A 14,321-nucleotide genomic window follows, 5' to 3' on the forward strand; every position below is an offset into this window, starting at 1 on the left:
TCGCTCCGTGCGTGACCATGGTAGGGGTACCTTGAAACGATGCCAGCGTGCGTAGCGGCGAAATATGACACAATTGGAGTCTTTATACGCATAAATTTTATCAAAAATGTGTGCAAATCCATATTGCGTATTTAATTGTGCTAATAATAGCAAAAATAGCAAGTGTAGTTTTTATAGGTTTCCAAAGATTACATATAAATTAGAGAAAAGAAAAATATGGATCCGTGCGATTAATATGAAAAAGTAAATATCACATAACATCATTTTTATGCAATTAAAATAGGAAATATTTAAATAATTTACCTTAAATGATATTTTATAAGGCTTCAAGCTAACTGCAGAGTGCCTGATGACTTTAGCTTTTATATCATTACTTTTACTATTACTGTTTTTAATTATATGCTCTTTCACGTGAAAAACTTGATTTGCCAGTACTAGATTTTTAACTTTTCTTTTCCGTTTGGGCTTAAAAAGATATATTATGATGAATTTTGAGAAACCCAGTTTTTAATACTACATTTATTTTGTACATAAACTGAAAAAATATAGTTAAAAAGTTAATTATTAATAATTGTCAATTTCGCCTGTATTTAACAATGTCAAACATATGTCATTAATGTCATATGTTTAACCTGAAAATTGGTAGACTCCAAAACTGTCAGATGAAGGCGGTAGGTGTCGCGTCAGTCACGCACAGAGCGAATAAAAGGAATTGAAATAAAAAAAATTTTTTACAAGTACTCTGCAGTAAAATTCATTGTTTATTTTGTTATTAATGTAAAAATACAATACAATACACTGCAACATAATTCAATATAATAATACAATACAAATTAAAATGCAATATTCATAAGTATTTAAAAATGACAATATACATAACTTAATTACGCATATGTTTAATTTACCATGATAACAATATTAATAAAAAAAATATTGTTTGGTGATACAACTGTCAATTTATCTGACATTTACAAATACAATATTTAATTGTTGTTTGTTGTATATATAAGTACACATTTAAACTTTCTTGAGATATTTACAAGTTTTAATTTATAATTTAACATGCCTAACTAGGCTTGTTACTCCCGTGCAAATTTCCGATTCACTCCCGTGCAAATTTCCAAAGTCAATCGTGCGTATAGAAGTATAACTTCAAAAACCAACAACTCGGATTATGTTGTAAATTTTCATTTTATTTTAAAATTTAGCATTTTTGCGTATACTACATACATTTAATAAAATGAACGTGGGGTTTTTAAATATTTCAAAAATAAAAAAGTAAATTCATATTGGGATTCGAACTCACATACACCAGCGTATGAACCAAACACGTAAAACATTTGCCAATTAGACATGACACAAACGTATTTCAAAATTGACAGTTCTCGGTCATACAGTGATTTATTGAGATTATTATTTTGAAATACAAAAGACTAAAATAATCAAAACATATCACATAAATAATAATATTAATAAATATTATGTTATATATATACATATAGATAGAGTATTATAGATATATAATATATATATATATATATATATATATATATATATATATATATATAATATTAAATATATACAAAAGGAACATTTTTATTCTTGAGAGAGGAAGAGAGAGAAAATATATCCTCTGTCTCTCTCGTACTCATTATCTTACATATTTAATGATTTCACCGATTTTCTCCCGTACAAATTTCCAACGTGGAGCGCGCGTATAGAAGTATAACTTCAAAAGAGACGACTACTAGAAACACCAAAGATAAAAATAGTTTGACGAATATCAGGGAGTCTGTTGGATAGGAAGAGAAGCGAAAACATAAGAAGAGCATGCAATATAAAAGACATAAATGGATGGGTGACAAAACAAAACGGAAACAAGAGTGGAACGAACACATTAGTAGAATGGCAGAGGATAGGATAGTACGAATAGCACGAGATAAATCATCAAATGGACGAACACATATTGACAGACCAAGAAAAATATGGTGCGATAATTTAAACAACTGAGGAGGCTAATATTAAAGAAGAAACAGGCTTTAAAGCCTACATATAAGCACTAAGAAAAAGAAAAAGTTTAAAAAATCAGTCTCGGAACTTAATGCCAGATCTCGTATATTTGAGGTACCGTTTTTGAAATCCGTTTAATTAGCAATCCGGATCTGTAAGCAGTTGGTTTGTTTTTTCTGTAAAAATATCAAAACAAAAATAAAATTTAAGACTTGTATATCTCTCTAAAACAAAATATTTAATCAGTGCTGAAACAAACTGCTCTAATTTATAGAAAAATTAGTGATGAAAACGTGATGTTTTCGATAAAATTCCAAGTTGATTAGACTATTATGTAAATTCTTGGTTCGATCTGAATGGACCCATAAAACTCATAGTCTAAACAAACGTTAAAAATATTTATGTGATATTAAGTAGCACCATTTTATGCATATTAGTAGATGTTTGCTATGAGAAGTATGCCAAATAATAAATATACGTTAATCAGATTGTTGTGTATTTATAAATATGAGATAAGGTTGCTTTGTTTTGTTATAACAAACAACAAACAAAAATTCTTGTCTTGATGTCTGTATATATATTCAGGGATTCTACAGTATTCACTGCCTTCCCTCGCTCAACCGTTTCCATCTCTCTCTGTTGTCCCATCCTCCATCGTTTAGGCCCCTCTTACTCATGGCGTGGTCTACTTCGTTCCTCCAGGATTTTCGGGGTCGTCCTCTTTTCCTCCTTCCTATGGGGCTCCATTCGGTTATTCTCTTTATCCATCTGCTGTCGCTAGTTCTTCTTACCACTTTAGTCTTTTTTGTTCTATATATGTTAGTATGTCTGTTTCTATTGATGTTCTTTGCTTTATTTCGTCATTTCTTCTCCTATACATTCTTGTTACTCTGCAGCATCTTCGCAGGCATTCCATATCTGTTGCTACTATCTTACTGCTGTTTTTCTTGTTTATAATCCAATTTTCAGCCCCATATATCATAATACTTCGCACTAATGTTTTATAAATCTGTGTTTTTGTCTTCATATTTAGGTGTCTATCCCACCATACTGAGTTAAGTTGTCGGATTGCTGTTCTTGTTTGTCCTAATCTTTGTGTAATTTCTTGCTCTGTTGTTGCCTTTTTCGTGATTATAAACCCCAAGTATTTGAATTTATCCTTTCCTTTGATTGTTACGTTGTCATCAATCTGTAGATCTTCTATGTCTTCTTCGCTTGTAGATAGGTACTCTGTTTTCGCGAGGTTAATATCTAGGCCAGCCTTGGTATATTCTTCTTATAGTTTCTTCATCATGTAGCTGAGGTCGTCTTGGTCTTGTGCAATCACTACTTGATCGTCTGCAAAGCTTAACGTATATAGGTATTCGTTCCGTACCGGTACTCCCATGCCTTCACATTTTCTTTTCCATGTAGTCAAGACTTTCTTTAAGTATATTTTGAATAGGGTTGGAGATGTGGAACAACCCTGCAGAAGCCCTTTTGTTGTGGTGAAGTCTCCTATGATTCTTGTTCCCATTTTAATGGACACTTTATTTTCTTTATACAGAGCTTTTGTAGCTTCTATGAGTTCCGTCTGTATTTCTAATTTTTACACTGCCTCCCATAGTTCTGACCTTGGTACAGAGTCATACGCCTTTCTCAGGTCCACAAATTCCAAATGTATATCTCTATTTTTTCCTTTTTTCTTTTCCAATAGTTGTTCCAGTGTGTATATGTGGTCTATGCATGATCTTCCTGCCGTGAGGCCTGCCTGATCCTCCCCGATTTTGCCTTTTATCGCTTGCTCTATCTTTTTTCGCAGTATCTTCCCATATAATCTTCCTATTAATGATATTACGCTTATTGCTCTGTAGTTTTCGCATCGTTTTCTATCTCCTTTCTTAAATATAAACGTCATATGCTTCCGTCCATTTCTTTGGGAGCTGTTCTTCATTTATGGGCTTTCTGAAATATCCATTGTATCATCCGGTGTAATTTTTTTGATCCGTATTTTATAAGCTCAGGTGAAATGCCTTCAAGTCCCGGTGCTTTCTTATTTTTGATTGCTTTTATGGCCGTTCTCATTTCCCTATCTGTTATTTCTATTTCTTGTTGTGAGGATCTGCTTCGTCTTCGCCTGTTTTCTTTTCCAACATATTAAAGAAATACAAATTAAAGTAGGTACTGGTAACATATCAGTCAATTCTCATATTAGACTAGACTAAACTGAATGGAGATTCTGCAACTAATGGAAGAAAGAAGGAAAAACAAGAACGATAACTCCATGTATAAAACATTACAGCGAGAGATACAGAGAAAGATCAGAGAAGCCAAACAGAAAGAACTGGAGAAAAAATGCCAAGAAATCGAAATTCTCCAAAGTAAATACGACGACTTCAACGTGCATAAGAAGGTAAGAGAAATTACAGGTAAATGTAAAAACAGAAGAATAAGTAAACTTGTTAATGACAATGGAGAGATAATCGTGGACAAAGAGAGTATCAATGATACCTGGAAAAATTACATAAGAAACTTATTTTTTGATGAGAGAGAGAACCAGCCCCCAATACCTACGGAAACAGGACCGCCTATACTAGTGGCAGAAATAAGAGCAGCCATAATATCACTAAAAGAAGGTAGAGCTCCAGGACCAGACGGAGTACAATCTGAATTTCTTAAACTTCTTGATGATGAATCTTTAAGAGTACTATGTAAAATCTTCAATAATATCTATGACACAGGCAATATCCCAAAAGATTGGCTACTTTCAGAATTTATTACCTTACCAAAGAAACAGGGAGCAAAAAAGTGCGGAGAATATAGGCTAATAAGTCTAATGAGCCATACATTAAAACTTTTTCTTAAAATTATACATCGTAGAATATACAAGCTATGCGAAGAGAGAATACAAGACACACAGTTTGGATTCATGAAAGGCGTAGGTACAAGAGATGCACTGTTTAGTCTACAAGTATTATTTCAAAGATGCAGAGATATGACTTGCGATATTTACACCTGCTTTGTGGACTACCAAAAAGCATTTGATACAGTTCAACACCAAAAAATGATGGATATTCTAACAAAAGCCCAAATGGATGATAAAGATCGGCGTATAATACAAAATTTATACTGGAACCAATCAGCCACAATAAGAACGAATTTTGGAGGTGAACCAACGGAAATGATCCAGATTCTACGAGGCGTTAGACAAGGTTGTATACTTTCACCTATATTATTTAATCTATATTCAGAGGAAATATTTAGTGAAGCCTTGGAAAAATGCGAACATGGAATACTTCTAAATGGAGAACGCCTAAACAACATCCGTTATGCAGACGACACCGTTATTTTTGCAGACATTTTGAACAGTTTACAGCAACTAATAAACAAAGTAAATGAAGTAAGTGAAAGATTTGGACTTCAAGTAAATATAACAAAAACTAAATTTATGATCATCAGCAAAAATAAAGTTAGAGACGCTCAACTACTTATCAATAATACACCAGTGGACCGAGTAAAACAGTATAACTATCTTGGAACAACAGTAAATGAACAATGGGATCACTCACAGGAAATAAAATGTAGAATAGAGAAGGCTAGGAGTGCATTCAATAACACGGCCAAACTCTTTAAAAGCCACAATCTTAATCTGGAGATAAAAGTAAGGCTCCTACGATGTTATATCTTCTCAATATTGTATTACGGAGTTGAATCCTGGACACTAACTGAAGCAATGGAGAAAAAACATGAAGCCTTCGAGATGTGGCTGTACAGGCGAATTCTAAGGATATCATGGACAGACAAGATAACCAACGAGACCGTATTACGAAGAGTGGGCAAAGAAAGAGAGGTGATGTATACCATTAAAAGGAGAAAGTTGGAATATCTCGGACATATAATAAGAAACAGCACTAAATACAGATTACTAAAGGTAATCCTACAGGGTAAAGTATTCGGAAAGCGAGGAATTGGGAGAAGGAGAATATCATGGTTGAAGAACCTGAGGAAATGGTTCTCCACAACAACAACGAATCTATTTAAAGCATCAGTCAATAAAATAATTATAGCCAGAATGATTGCCAATATTCGGAATGAATAGGCACTGAAAGAAGAAGAAACTGAATGGATGCAGGAACAAATAAAAGGGAAGAAGAACGGCAAACAGAAGTGACTCTGTGTCCTCGAATTGGAAGACGTCTGTATGACAAAAGAGAAAATATTTATTGTAGAAAGCACTGTTTGAAGACATATGGATGTTGGTGAATTGAAAATACACTTACCGCCGTTTGATGTAGACAACCGCATGCCACAGGAATCAACTCGGACAATCAACTCGATTTCTGATACTTAGACAAGCTAGGGATAAAAAAGAGTGGAAGTATTGGCCGAAGAGTGCCACGCGAAAATGATACTTAATTGACAAGGCTAGTGTGGTCGTATTTCTAACCTTACTACTTTCTCTCGACGGGAAAGATTATTTCATAGAAAACCAACCTCTCCGCTTTTCTTAGAAAGTAGGCTGGGTGGCTCGACAATAAAAACTAACTTCTTTGTTAAGAGGAAGGGTTTCTATTTAACAAATGAAAGATAAAAAGAGCAGGGAACATATGACGAACTATTTCGTTGTTGTGAAAAAGGCATGACAAATCGCTCGTTGCTTATGGGTTATTTTTAAGGTTTCTAGCTAAGTATATACCATACGTGGCGTGCAAGTAATTTTCTAAGGGGAATAATTTAAGGAAAGTTTAAACATGCTTCAGTTGTGCATAAGTATTTTTATTGTATTCCAAGTCTCATTACCAATAGCCATTCCATGTTTCAAATCCAAGACATCATCATCTTCACTTTCTATCAAATCACTTCACTTTCTATCACAGAAGTACTTGCAAAGAAGCATGAAAAAAAACTTCATAGCCATGCAAACGTAGACGCTATTCAACGTTTGGATCAGCATGGAATAGTGAGAAGACTCAAAAGAACTAAACCTTTCGAGTTACTGTAAAACCTTTTCAGTGCAAATAATTTATGTCTAAGTCCTGTTCGTGTTAAGGACTATGTTTGTCAGTTAAAAAATTAAAGAATACGAGGGGAGAACTCAACAATTAGTTTTAGGATTGTTAATAAAGAAAATTTGCTAGTTAGTCTAATCTTTGTAACTAATTGTAAATAACCAAGGCACCGTTTAGGTGTTTTTTTTTTTAATTAAAAAAACGTTTTTATAAGATTGATTAACCTCATAACGCCAAATATACGTCTTCATTTATTTTACCGGAGATTTTCAGTTGATTCTTTCCCTTTAAGAAATTAATTATCATCCATATATAATGACAGTCATTTCCTTTTCGATTAACATACACTGTAGGTTAAAACTATCGTTTAATACAGACAGGATGGGTTTTGCGCAACTTTATAGTTTATGATGCAGTTTAAGCTAACATGCAGTTATAAAAGATTAACAAATTATAAAGTAGGTAGGTATAATTACAAATTAATGAAGTAATGAACATTGCATCGGTTTTAATTATCTCTCAATGAAATTATGTGACACAAAGTGAATTTTCATTTTGTCTAATAAGTACCGATGTAATTTTAGATATCCCACGATATTAATTAGCAGTGAGTGTTTTTCTAGTTGAAAATTATAATTATTGAATCCTGACCGTTAAAGAGATATTGAATTTATAACAGTTGGTTAGAATAGGAAACGTGTATAACGTTTAATCTATTTTTTTTTAACTCTCCGTTCATCGGGTGTGGTCTGTGAGTCTACGACAAAATAAAAATTTCGGATAATTCTCTCATTTTATTTTTTTAAATTTCTATCTTTTCAGTACCTTCCTAGAAACTAAATACCATTCGTTTTTTTTATACAAAACTGTTTTTGAAATTTCTAAATAGCTGCTGCATGGCCGTTTGTCCTGACAGACCCCACCCGATCAAATGTGTAACAATATTTGCACTGTTTCTTAGTTGTATTTTTCTTGCAATCTTGTTTCACTTTGCCAGAAATAACGCAAATTAAAACTAGGCAGGTATATTCTTCAGTTTTTGCATTTAGCAACGATATGACTGCCGTATCATATATGTATACCGAAGAAAGGAAAAAATGTGATTGCTGTTTCCACTGTGCACAGAGATGATCGGATTGATGAAGATAGTGGTGATCAGAAAAAACCAGAAATAATTGGCGGGTGTTGGGGAAAAGTGATATAAGTCGAAAAATGTAAAAAATGAGTTAAACATACATACAACTTTCAAATGCATGTATCTTTGATAGGGTGAAGTGATATAAGTCAATTTAATAGGCAAGCAGGTGTTATTTGTTTGCGTTACATGATATAAGTATTTTTAATATCATTTAATATAGTGAAAAATGTTATAAATATTCTAGTACTATTTGTTTTGCCTCCATCTGCCAGACAGGAAAAAAATTATAGAGAAAACTGAAATAAGTCTAGTTATAATAGTCTTCCCTATATAATTTTATGATTAATATTTGTGAATAGTGATACAAGTGCAAATATATCAAAAGTTATTGGTAAAATATGATTGTGAATAAAGGTATATGTAAAAATATATTACTATTCTCAATAAAAAATATAGGGAAAAACATTATATGTTGACATATCACAAATGTTTTAACTCCAAAATTGAAAACTGATGATATATGTTGAGATATTATTACGGCAATAGAAATTCAAACTGTGCAGTTTTAGGTCGACTTACCTCGCTTTTCCCTATTAAAATAATGACCGCTTTGTTCCCGTTCAATCGACTTGTCTGTCATTTGTGGTTTAGTACTACACGTGTGCAACTGTTGGTTTTATCCACTTTTGTTTTGACCTTTTAAATGAGCTTTAAGTATTCGAGAGAAATGTAATAAGTAGTAGTAGTGATAGTATACCTCACCTAGTTGTAATATAACATCAATTCCTGTTCGAGATTATTATTTAGTAGAGATAGTGCAAGCACTACTGACCACGGCGCAGTAGACGAAATTTGGTTTAGTCCCCACTTCCATGCGAAACGCATTGTACTATGCACTGTATGATTCCACTTACAATAGAACCTTTCTGCCTTTACGTGAATTTGACTCCGCCTTCGCGCAGCTTCATGGTCAGGAGTGTTTGAACAATCTCTAATAGCCGTGAGAAATAAAAATTAGAGGTTATGGCATCTCAAAGAAGCAAATTGATTTTCAAACTGTTGGAAGAAGATAATGTAAATACTGGAGACCTCCAAGGTAATAATTGTTTATTTATCTGTACAATAATAATTAAAACAGTAATATCATTATTTTTTATACGACATACTAGATTAACAACATTTATTTTTGCGTAAAAGTTTTCTAGATGCAACTCAACTATAACTTGGTGACTATGCCTATTGTTTTTGGTTAACTTTAACCAGTGGCGTTACTTTAATTTGTATCTCTAAAAATTTTAAAAATTAATGTATGTAAAAGTTGATGCTTAACTTACATACTCAATTCCAATTTCAGATTTCTTATCATTTTATACATAAAATAATATATTTTCGGTTTCCTCTAGAGGGGACCGAATTTCCATTAAAAGTAAAAACTAATTTTGGCGTGACAATTTCATTTTTCTGGAAAAAAACTTGACAAAATTTATTAGTTTTTCAAAAATTTGATATTAATCTGGAGTTTTAGATGAAAATTCCATGATGGGCAATGCCGGTGTTTTCCTTGAATAACCTGTCTTAGCAGATGAAGATAATAGATCAAGTCCTGCACCTTCACTGTCCTTCTGTGAACCGAATGTTCGAAAGACTTTGGAAGAAGTTGATCAAGTATGTGGGATTGATAACGACGACAAAGGTTATCTGGAATATCCAGGTAATGAGGAGGCGTTTGATGATAGTGACACGGACCCAGATTATATACAAGAAAGTGATACCGACTCCGATAATCACATCCCAAAGAAAAAGCTGCAAAAAGATACAACAGCACTTATTGCACATGAGTCAGGAAGAGAAATTTAAAAAAATAAACCTGGACAAAAATCGCTAAAAAATGAAACTAGGCTAATTCGTGAGGAACGAAAGCAGAACAGAAACCTTGGGTTATCGTACACCACGAAAAGTGGGAAGGTTATAAAAGCACGGACATGTAAGGAGCTATTAAGTTGCCACTTAAAATGCAAAGACAGGATAACTGAAGAAAAACGACAGGAAATTTTCAAAGAATATTGGTCTTTAGCGAGCTTTAACAAACGCGTGTCTTTTATAGCTAGGCTTATAACAACAGACGGAAAGAAAACCACAAAACGTAAATTAGAAAACAAAAAACATAAAAATAGGCTTCTGTCACACAAATATTTTTTACCACTAAATGGTCAACTACTAGTTAACGTTTATCAAAGTTGTTTCCTAAAAACTTTTAACGATACAAAACGGTTTCTAACCGATGTGACAAAAAACAAGATTTCTTCAGCTTCTGCAATGCCACATGATGATTTGCGAGGTCTTGCCTCACCATCTAACAAAACTCCCGAACAAGATATTCAATTAGTAAGAGTCCACATTGGATCAATCCCAACGTATGAGAGTCACTATTGTCGTCGTGACTCATCAAAGATATATCTTCCTCATTACTATACCTTAACAAGAATGTATGAAGAATACACAAAATGGCTACCTCACGAGAAAACCCCAGTATCGAAATTCAAATATCAAGAAGTATTCCAAAACAACTAAAGATGCACAAAAAATGCAAGAAATTCAAAATCTTCTTGATAATCACCAACAAGAAGCATCAAACGCTTATGAGGCTAAGCGTATAGATAAAAATGCTGCGTTAGAAAATGAATCAAAAATCATTTATACGTTTGATTTGCAACAGTGTCTCCTCACACATGATCTTCAGACTTCAATTCTATATTCTATAAAAGGCAGTTGTGGACCTTTAATTTAACATTACATAGATTTAATGATAATCAAGCAATGTGTTTTATGTGGCATGAGGGCGTAGCTGGACGGGGTGCAAATCAGATTGCGTCATGCTTATACAAGCAGATTTCACATATTTCACCTGAAATAAAAGAGATCACCTTATATTCTGATACGTGTGCAGGACAAAACAAGAACTCTTTTCTACCTGCAATGTTCATGATGGTTTTAAAAGAGAATCCCAATCTATCATACATTAACCACAAATTTCTTGTTCCTGGTCACACCCACATGGAGTGTGATTCAGATCACGCAATTATAGAGAAAAAAAAGAAAAGATATCCATGTTCGATAGAACACCCAAGAGACTGGATGAATTTGGTAAGACTATGTGGAAATAAGCGAACTTTTTTAGTTACTGAAATGTGCAGATCGGATTTTCTTGAGTTTTCTTCTTTGTATAAGAATGTCCTTCAACAAAGAAAAATTAACAACTTAGGAGAAAGAGTCATGTGGAAACAAATGAAATGGTTGAGATTTTCACAGAATCCTGGTGTCCTTGAACACAAAAGTAGCTTAAATGTAGACGAACCATTTAAAAGCGTATGTTTTTTAAGAAAAGGTAATACGTGGCCTAAAAACATAAAAATTCCTCTGTCATATAAAGGTCCCAATCCAATAAACATCGATAAAAAAAAGAACTTGATAGAGCTATTGCCTTATATTTCAGAAACATTTAATAATTTTTATAGAAATTTAACTACGAAGGAGGATATACCAAAATAATGGTATATAATAATAATATATACAAAATGGACAGTAGCGACTTTCTTAGATGTAGAGAGAGCATTTAATACCGTCTCTACCGAATTTCTTCAGAGAAAAGTGTGCTTTTCTTTATATACTAGCAAATAAAAGTAGTTTTCACAAATAAAACCATTGTGTCCACGTTAGGCAAAGTCAGTGTCAATTTTAGGGTAGGAAAAGGTTTTTCACAGTGAGTAATATAGATATATTATGACAGTTAGACATAAGTAACACACTTTTTGTGTCTTGCTAACTAGTACTCAGTACTCCAGCATCCAAAACTTAAAAATCAGACTCACCTCTTGACATCTCACTTCAAATTTTAGTATATTTTTATGATTGCTTATATAATTGTGAAAAACTTGTCGAAACAGAAGCATACACCACCACACTTTTATCACACGTTCACCTACAGTACCAGCAACAGCTTTAATATCTTTACCAGAGTAGATGTTAAGGTCATATACGTTACCGGTAAAAGAGTCAGACTTTTGCCACATTTTTATTCCCCATTTTCTTGGTTGTAGTGGAATGTACTGTTTTAGGGAAGACCTTCTCTTGAATTTGACCATAGTTTCTTCAAAACAATGATAAAAACTTTCTGTTATGGCTAAGTAATATGGCTTAGGTGAAATATTAGGCTTTTCAGGATCATTATAGTACATGTGGAAGTGGAAGTGTTGAAAACAAAAGTTTTCAGTGTTTTATTCGGCGGTTTTAAAGATTTATTGCATGAACATACATATCGAGGTGTGTTTTAAATATTTTATGAACAGTTGCTTTGTAGATTTCTTACCCACTTCTTTAAATTTTAAGTTTGTATGATTGTAAATGTTGAAAAAAGTAACTATTTTTTTATTTCTTTCCAAAATTCTACTAGAAACCTCTCGTATAATTTTATACACACTTAATAATTATGGTTGTTTAATTAAGATTTATTACGTTATTAATTATTTTTAGGATAATAATTTAAATATTCAAAGTTTTATTTTTACAAATTTATAATCCAACTTTATTACACCTTATTAAATCTCAAATTTAGTGTAATGCGGTATTTTTGATGTCGCCGCTACTGTTCGCAGTCGAGCGTTACTATTCCGAAAAGATTTAAATATTTCAGGAAATTCCGAAATGTTTTATAGTGTATCGTATGTCAGAATATAAATAAAATAAATAATATTAAGTACATAAATTGGTAGTTCTTCCAGATGATGACTAAATAACAGTACAAAATAATCCGTCGTCCGATATAGTGGACACCAACAAGTTCAAAAAGGTTCAAGTTATATATATATATATATATATATATATATATATATATATATATATATATATATATATATATATATATATATAGTGCTCTCGGTGAAAGAAAAGTTATAAATAAGGTTATAATAAAAAAGATAACTCGGGCAATAGAGAAAGGTGAAAAACAATCGGATGTCGTTCGCCGTACGGGACTGCCTCAGTAAACTGTGGCTACGATATGGGAGGACAGAAAAAAGTGGCTTCCCAGCATAAAGACTTAGATCGAACCAGATAATATGAACCATATTCCACTTTCTCGGCCTGTGGTCACGACAAAAGCTGAGTTTTTTGCAACTGAGCTTGGAATTGACTGAGAAAGTGGAAGCTGTGGCACAAGATCAACTACGGGAAAATCAGCGAAGACTCTCACGATGTTAACAAAAATCTAACGCATGATTGGCTAGACAACGTGTGGCCTAGAGTGAAGGCACGATATGCGTCCGACGACATTTTAAATGCTGACGAGACTAGATTGTTTTTTAGAATGATACCAAATAGAACTTTAAAATTTAAATCGGCAAAGTGCGTTGGTGGAAAGCTCTCCAAGGAACTCATTATGGTTTTAGTGGTCGCTAACATGGCAGGTTTAGTGAAGAAAAAATTGTTAGCGATAGGAAAGTCAAAATACCAACGTTGACTTTAAAATATCAAAAATCTACCCGCGACCTACACAGCAAACAAGAATGCATGGATGACTTCCGAAATTTTGAAGAAGCGATAAGAAAGGGATGTCGAGCTTAAGGGGAAAAATTCTTCTTCATGTAGACAATTGTCCTACTCATTCTGTACCGTGCAACCTTCAAAATATTGAACTTTGTTCACAAAGTATTATCAAGAGTTTGAAAAGCCATTACAGAAGACTTTTAATGGAATTAGTTAAGAGCGATGACGATCTCAAACTAAACGTCCTTGACGCTATACTAATAATTATAAATCCTGGAACGAGGTGACGAGCAATACGATAAAACATTTCTTCAAACATGCAGGATGGCTGGAAGATCAAGAATTGACTGAGGATGAACATGACCTGCAGTTAGCTGTTTGGACCAGACAGTTTAAACTTCCTATCACCTTCGGACCGGAAGAGCTCTTTAGATTCTTTAGGTTCTTTAGATGTTATCAAAACTGTATGGTTGCTTAACATTAAAAACAAACGACTTAAGGAAGAACTGTTCATTACTTAATTGTCTGGTGATTAAAATTTAACAGACGGCTTCATTGGACTATGTTGTTTGATATCATGCATAGACAAAACGAAACTACGTGTTTACATTTGGAATTTTCTGTTGATTAGCTAGAACATCATG

At 33.1% G+C, this 14,321-nt stretch overlaps 1 protein-coding gene and 1 pseudogene across 1 annotated transcript in view; one reads left to right on the forward strand and one right to left on the reverse strand.

Annotated features, from left to right (window-relative positions):
- The window catches only part of Fs (Follistatin), a 278,287-nt gene that overhangs the window by 71,554 nt on the left and 192,412 nt on the right, over window positions 1-14,321 (reverse strand). The gene's annotated exons all lie outside the window — the stretch shown is intronic.
- Window positions 9,160-11,685, forward strand: LOC140448203 (uncharacterized; annotated as a pseudogene).

This window comes from Diabrotica undecimpunctata, chromosome 8, assembly GCF_040954645.1.
Source record: "Diabrotica undecimpunctata isolate CICGRU chromosome 8, icDiaUnde3, whole genome shotgun sequence".
NCBI classification, from domain to species: Eukaryota; Metazoa; Arthropoda; class Insecta; order Coleoptera; family Chrysomelidae; genus Diabrotica; species Diabrotica undecimpunctata.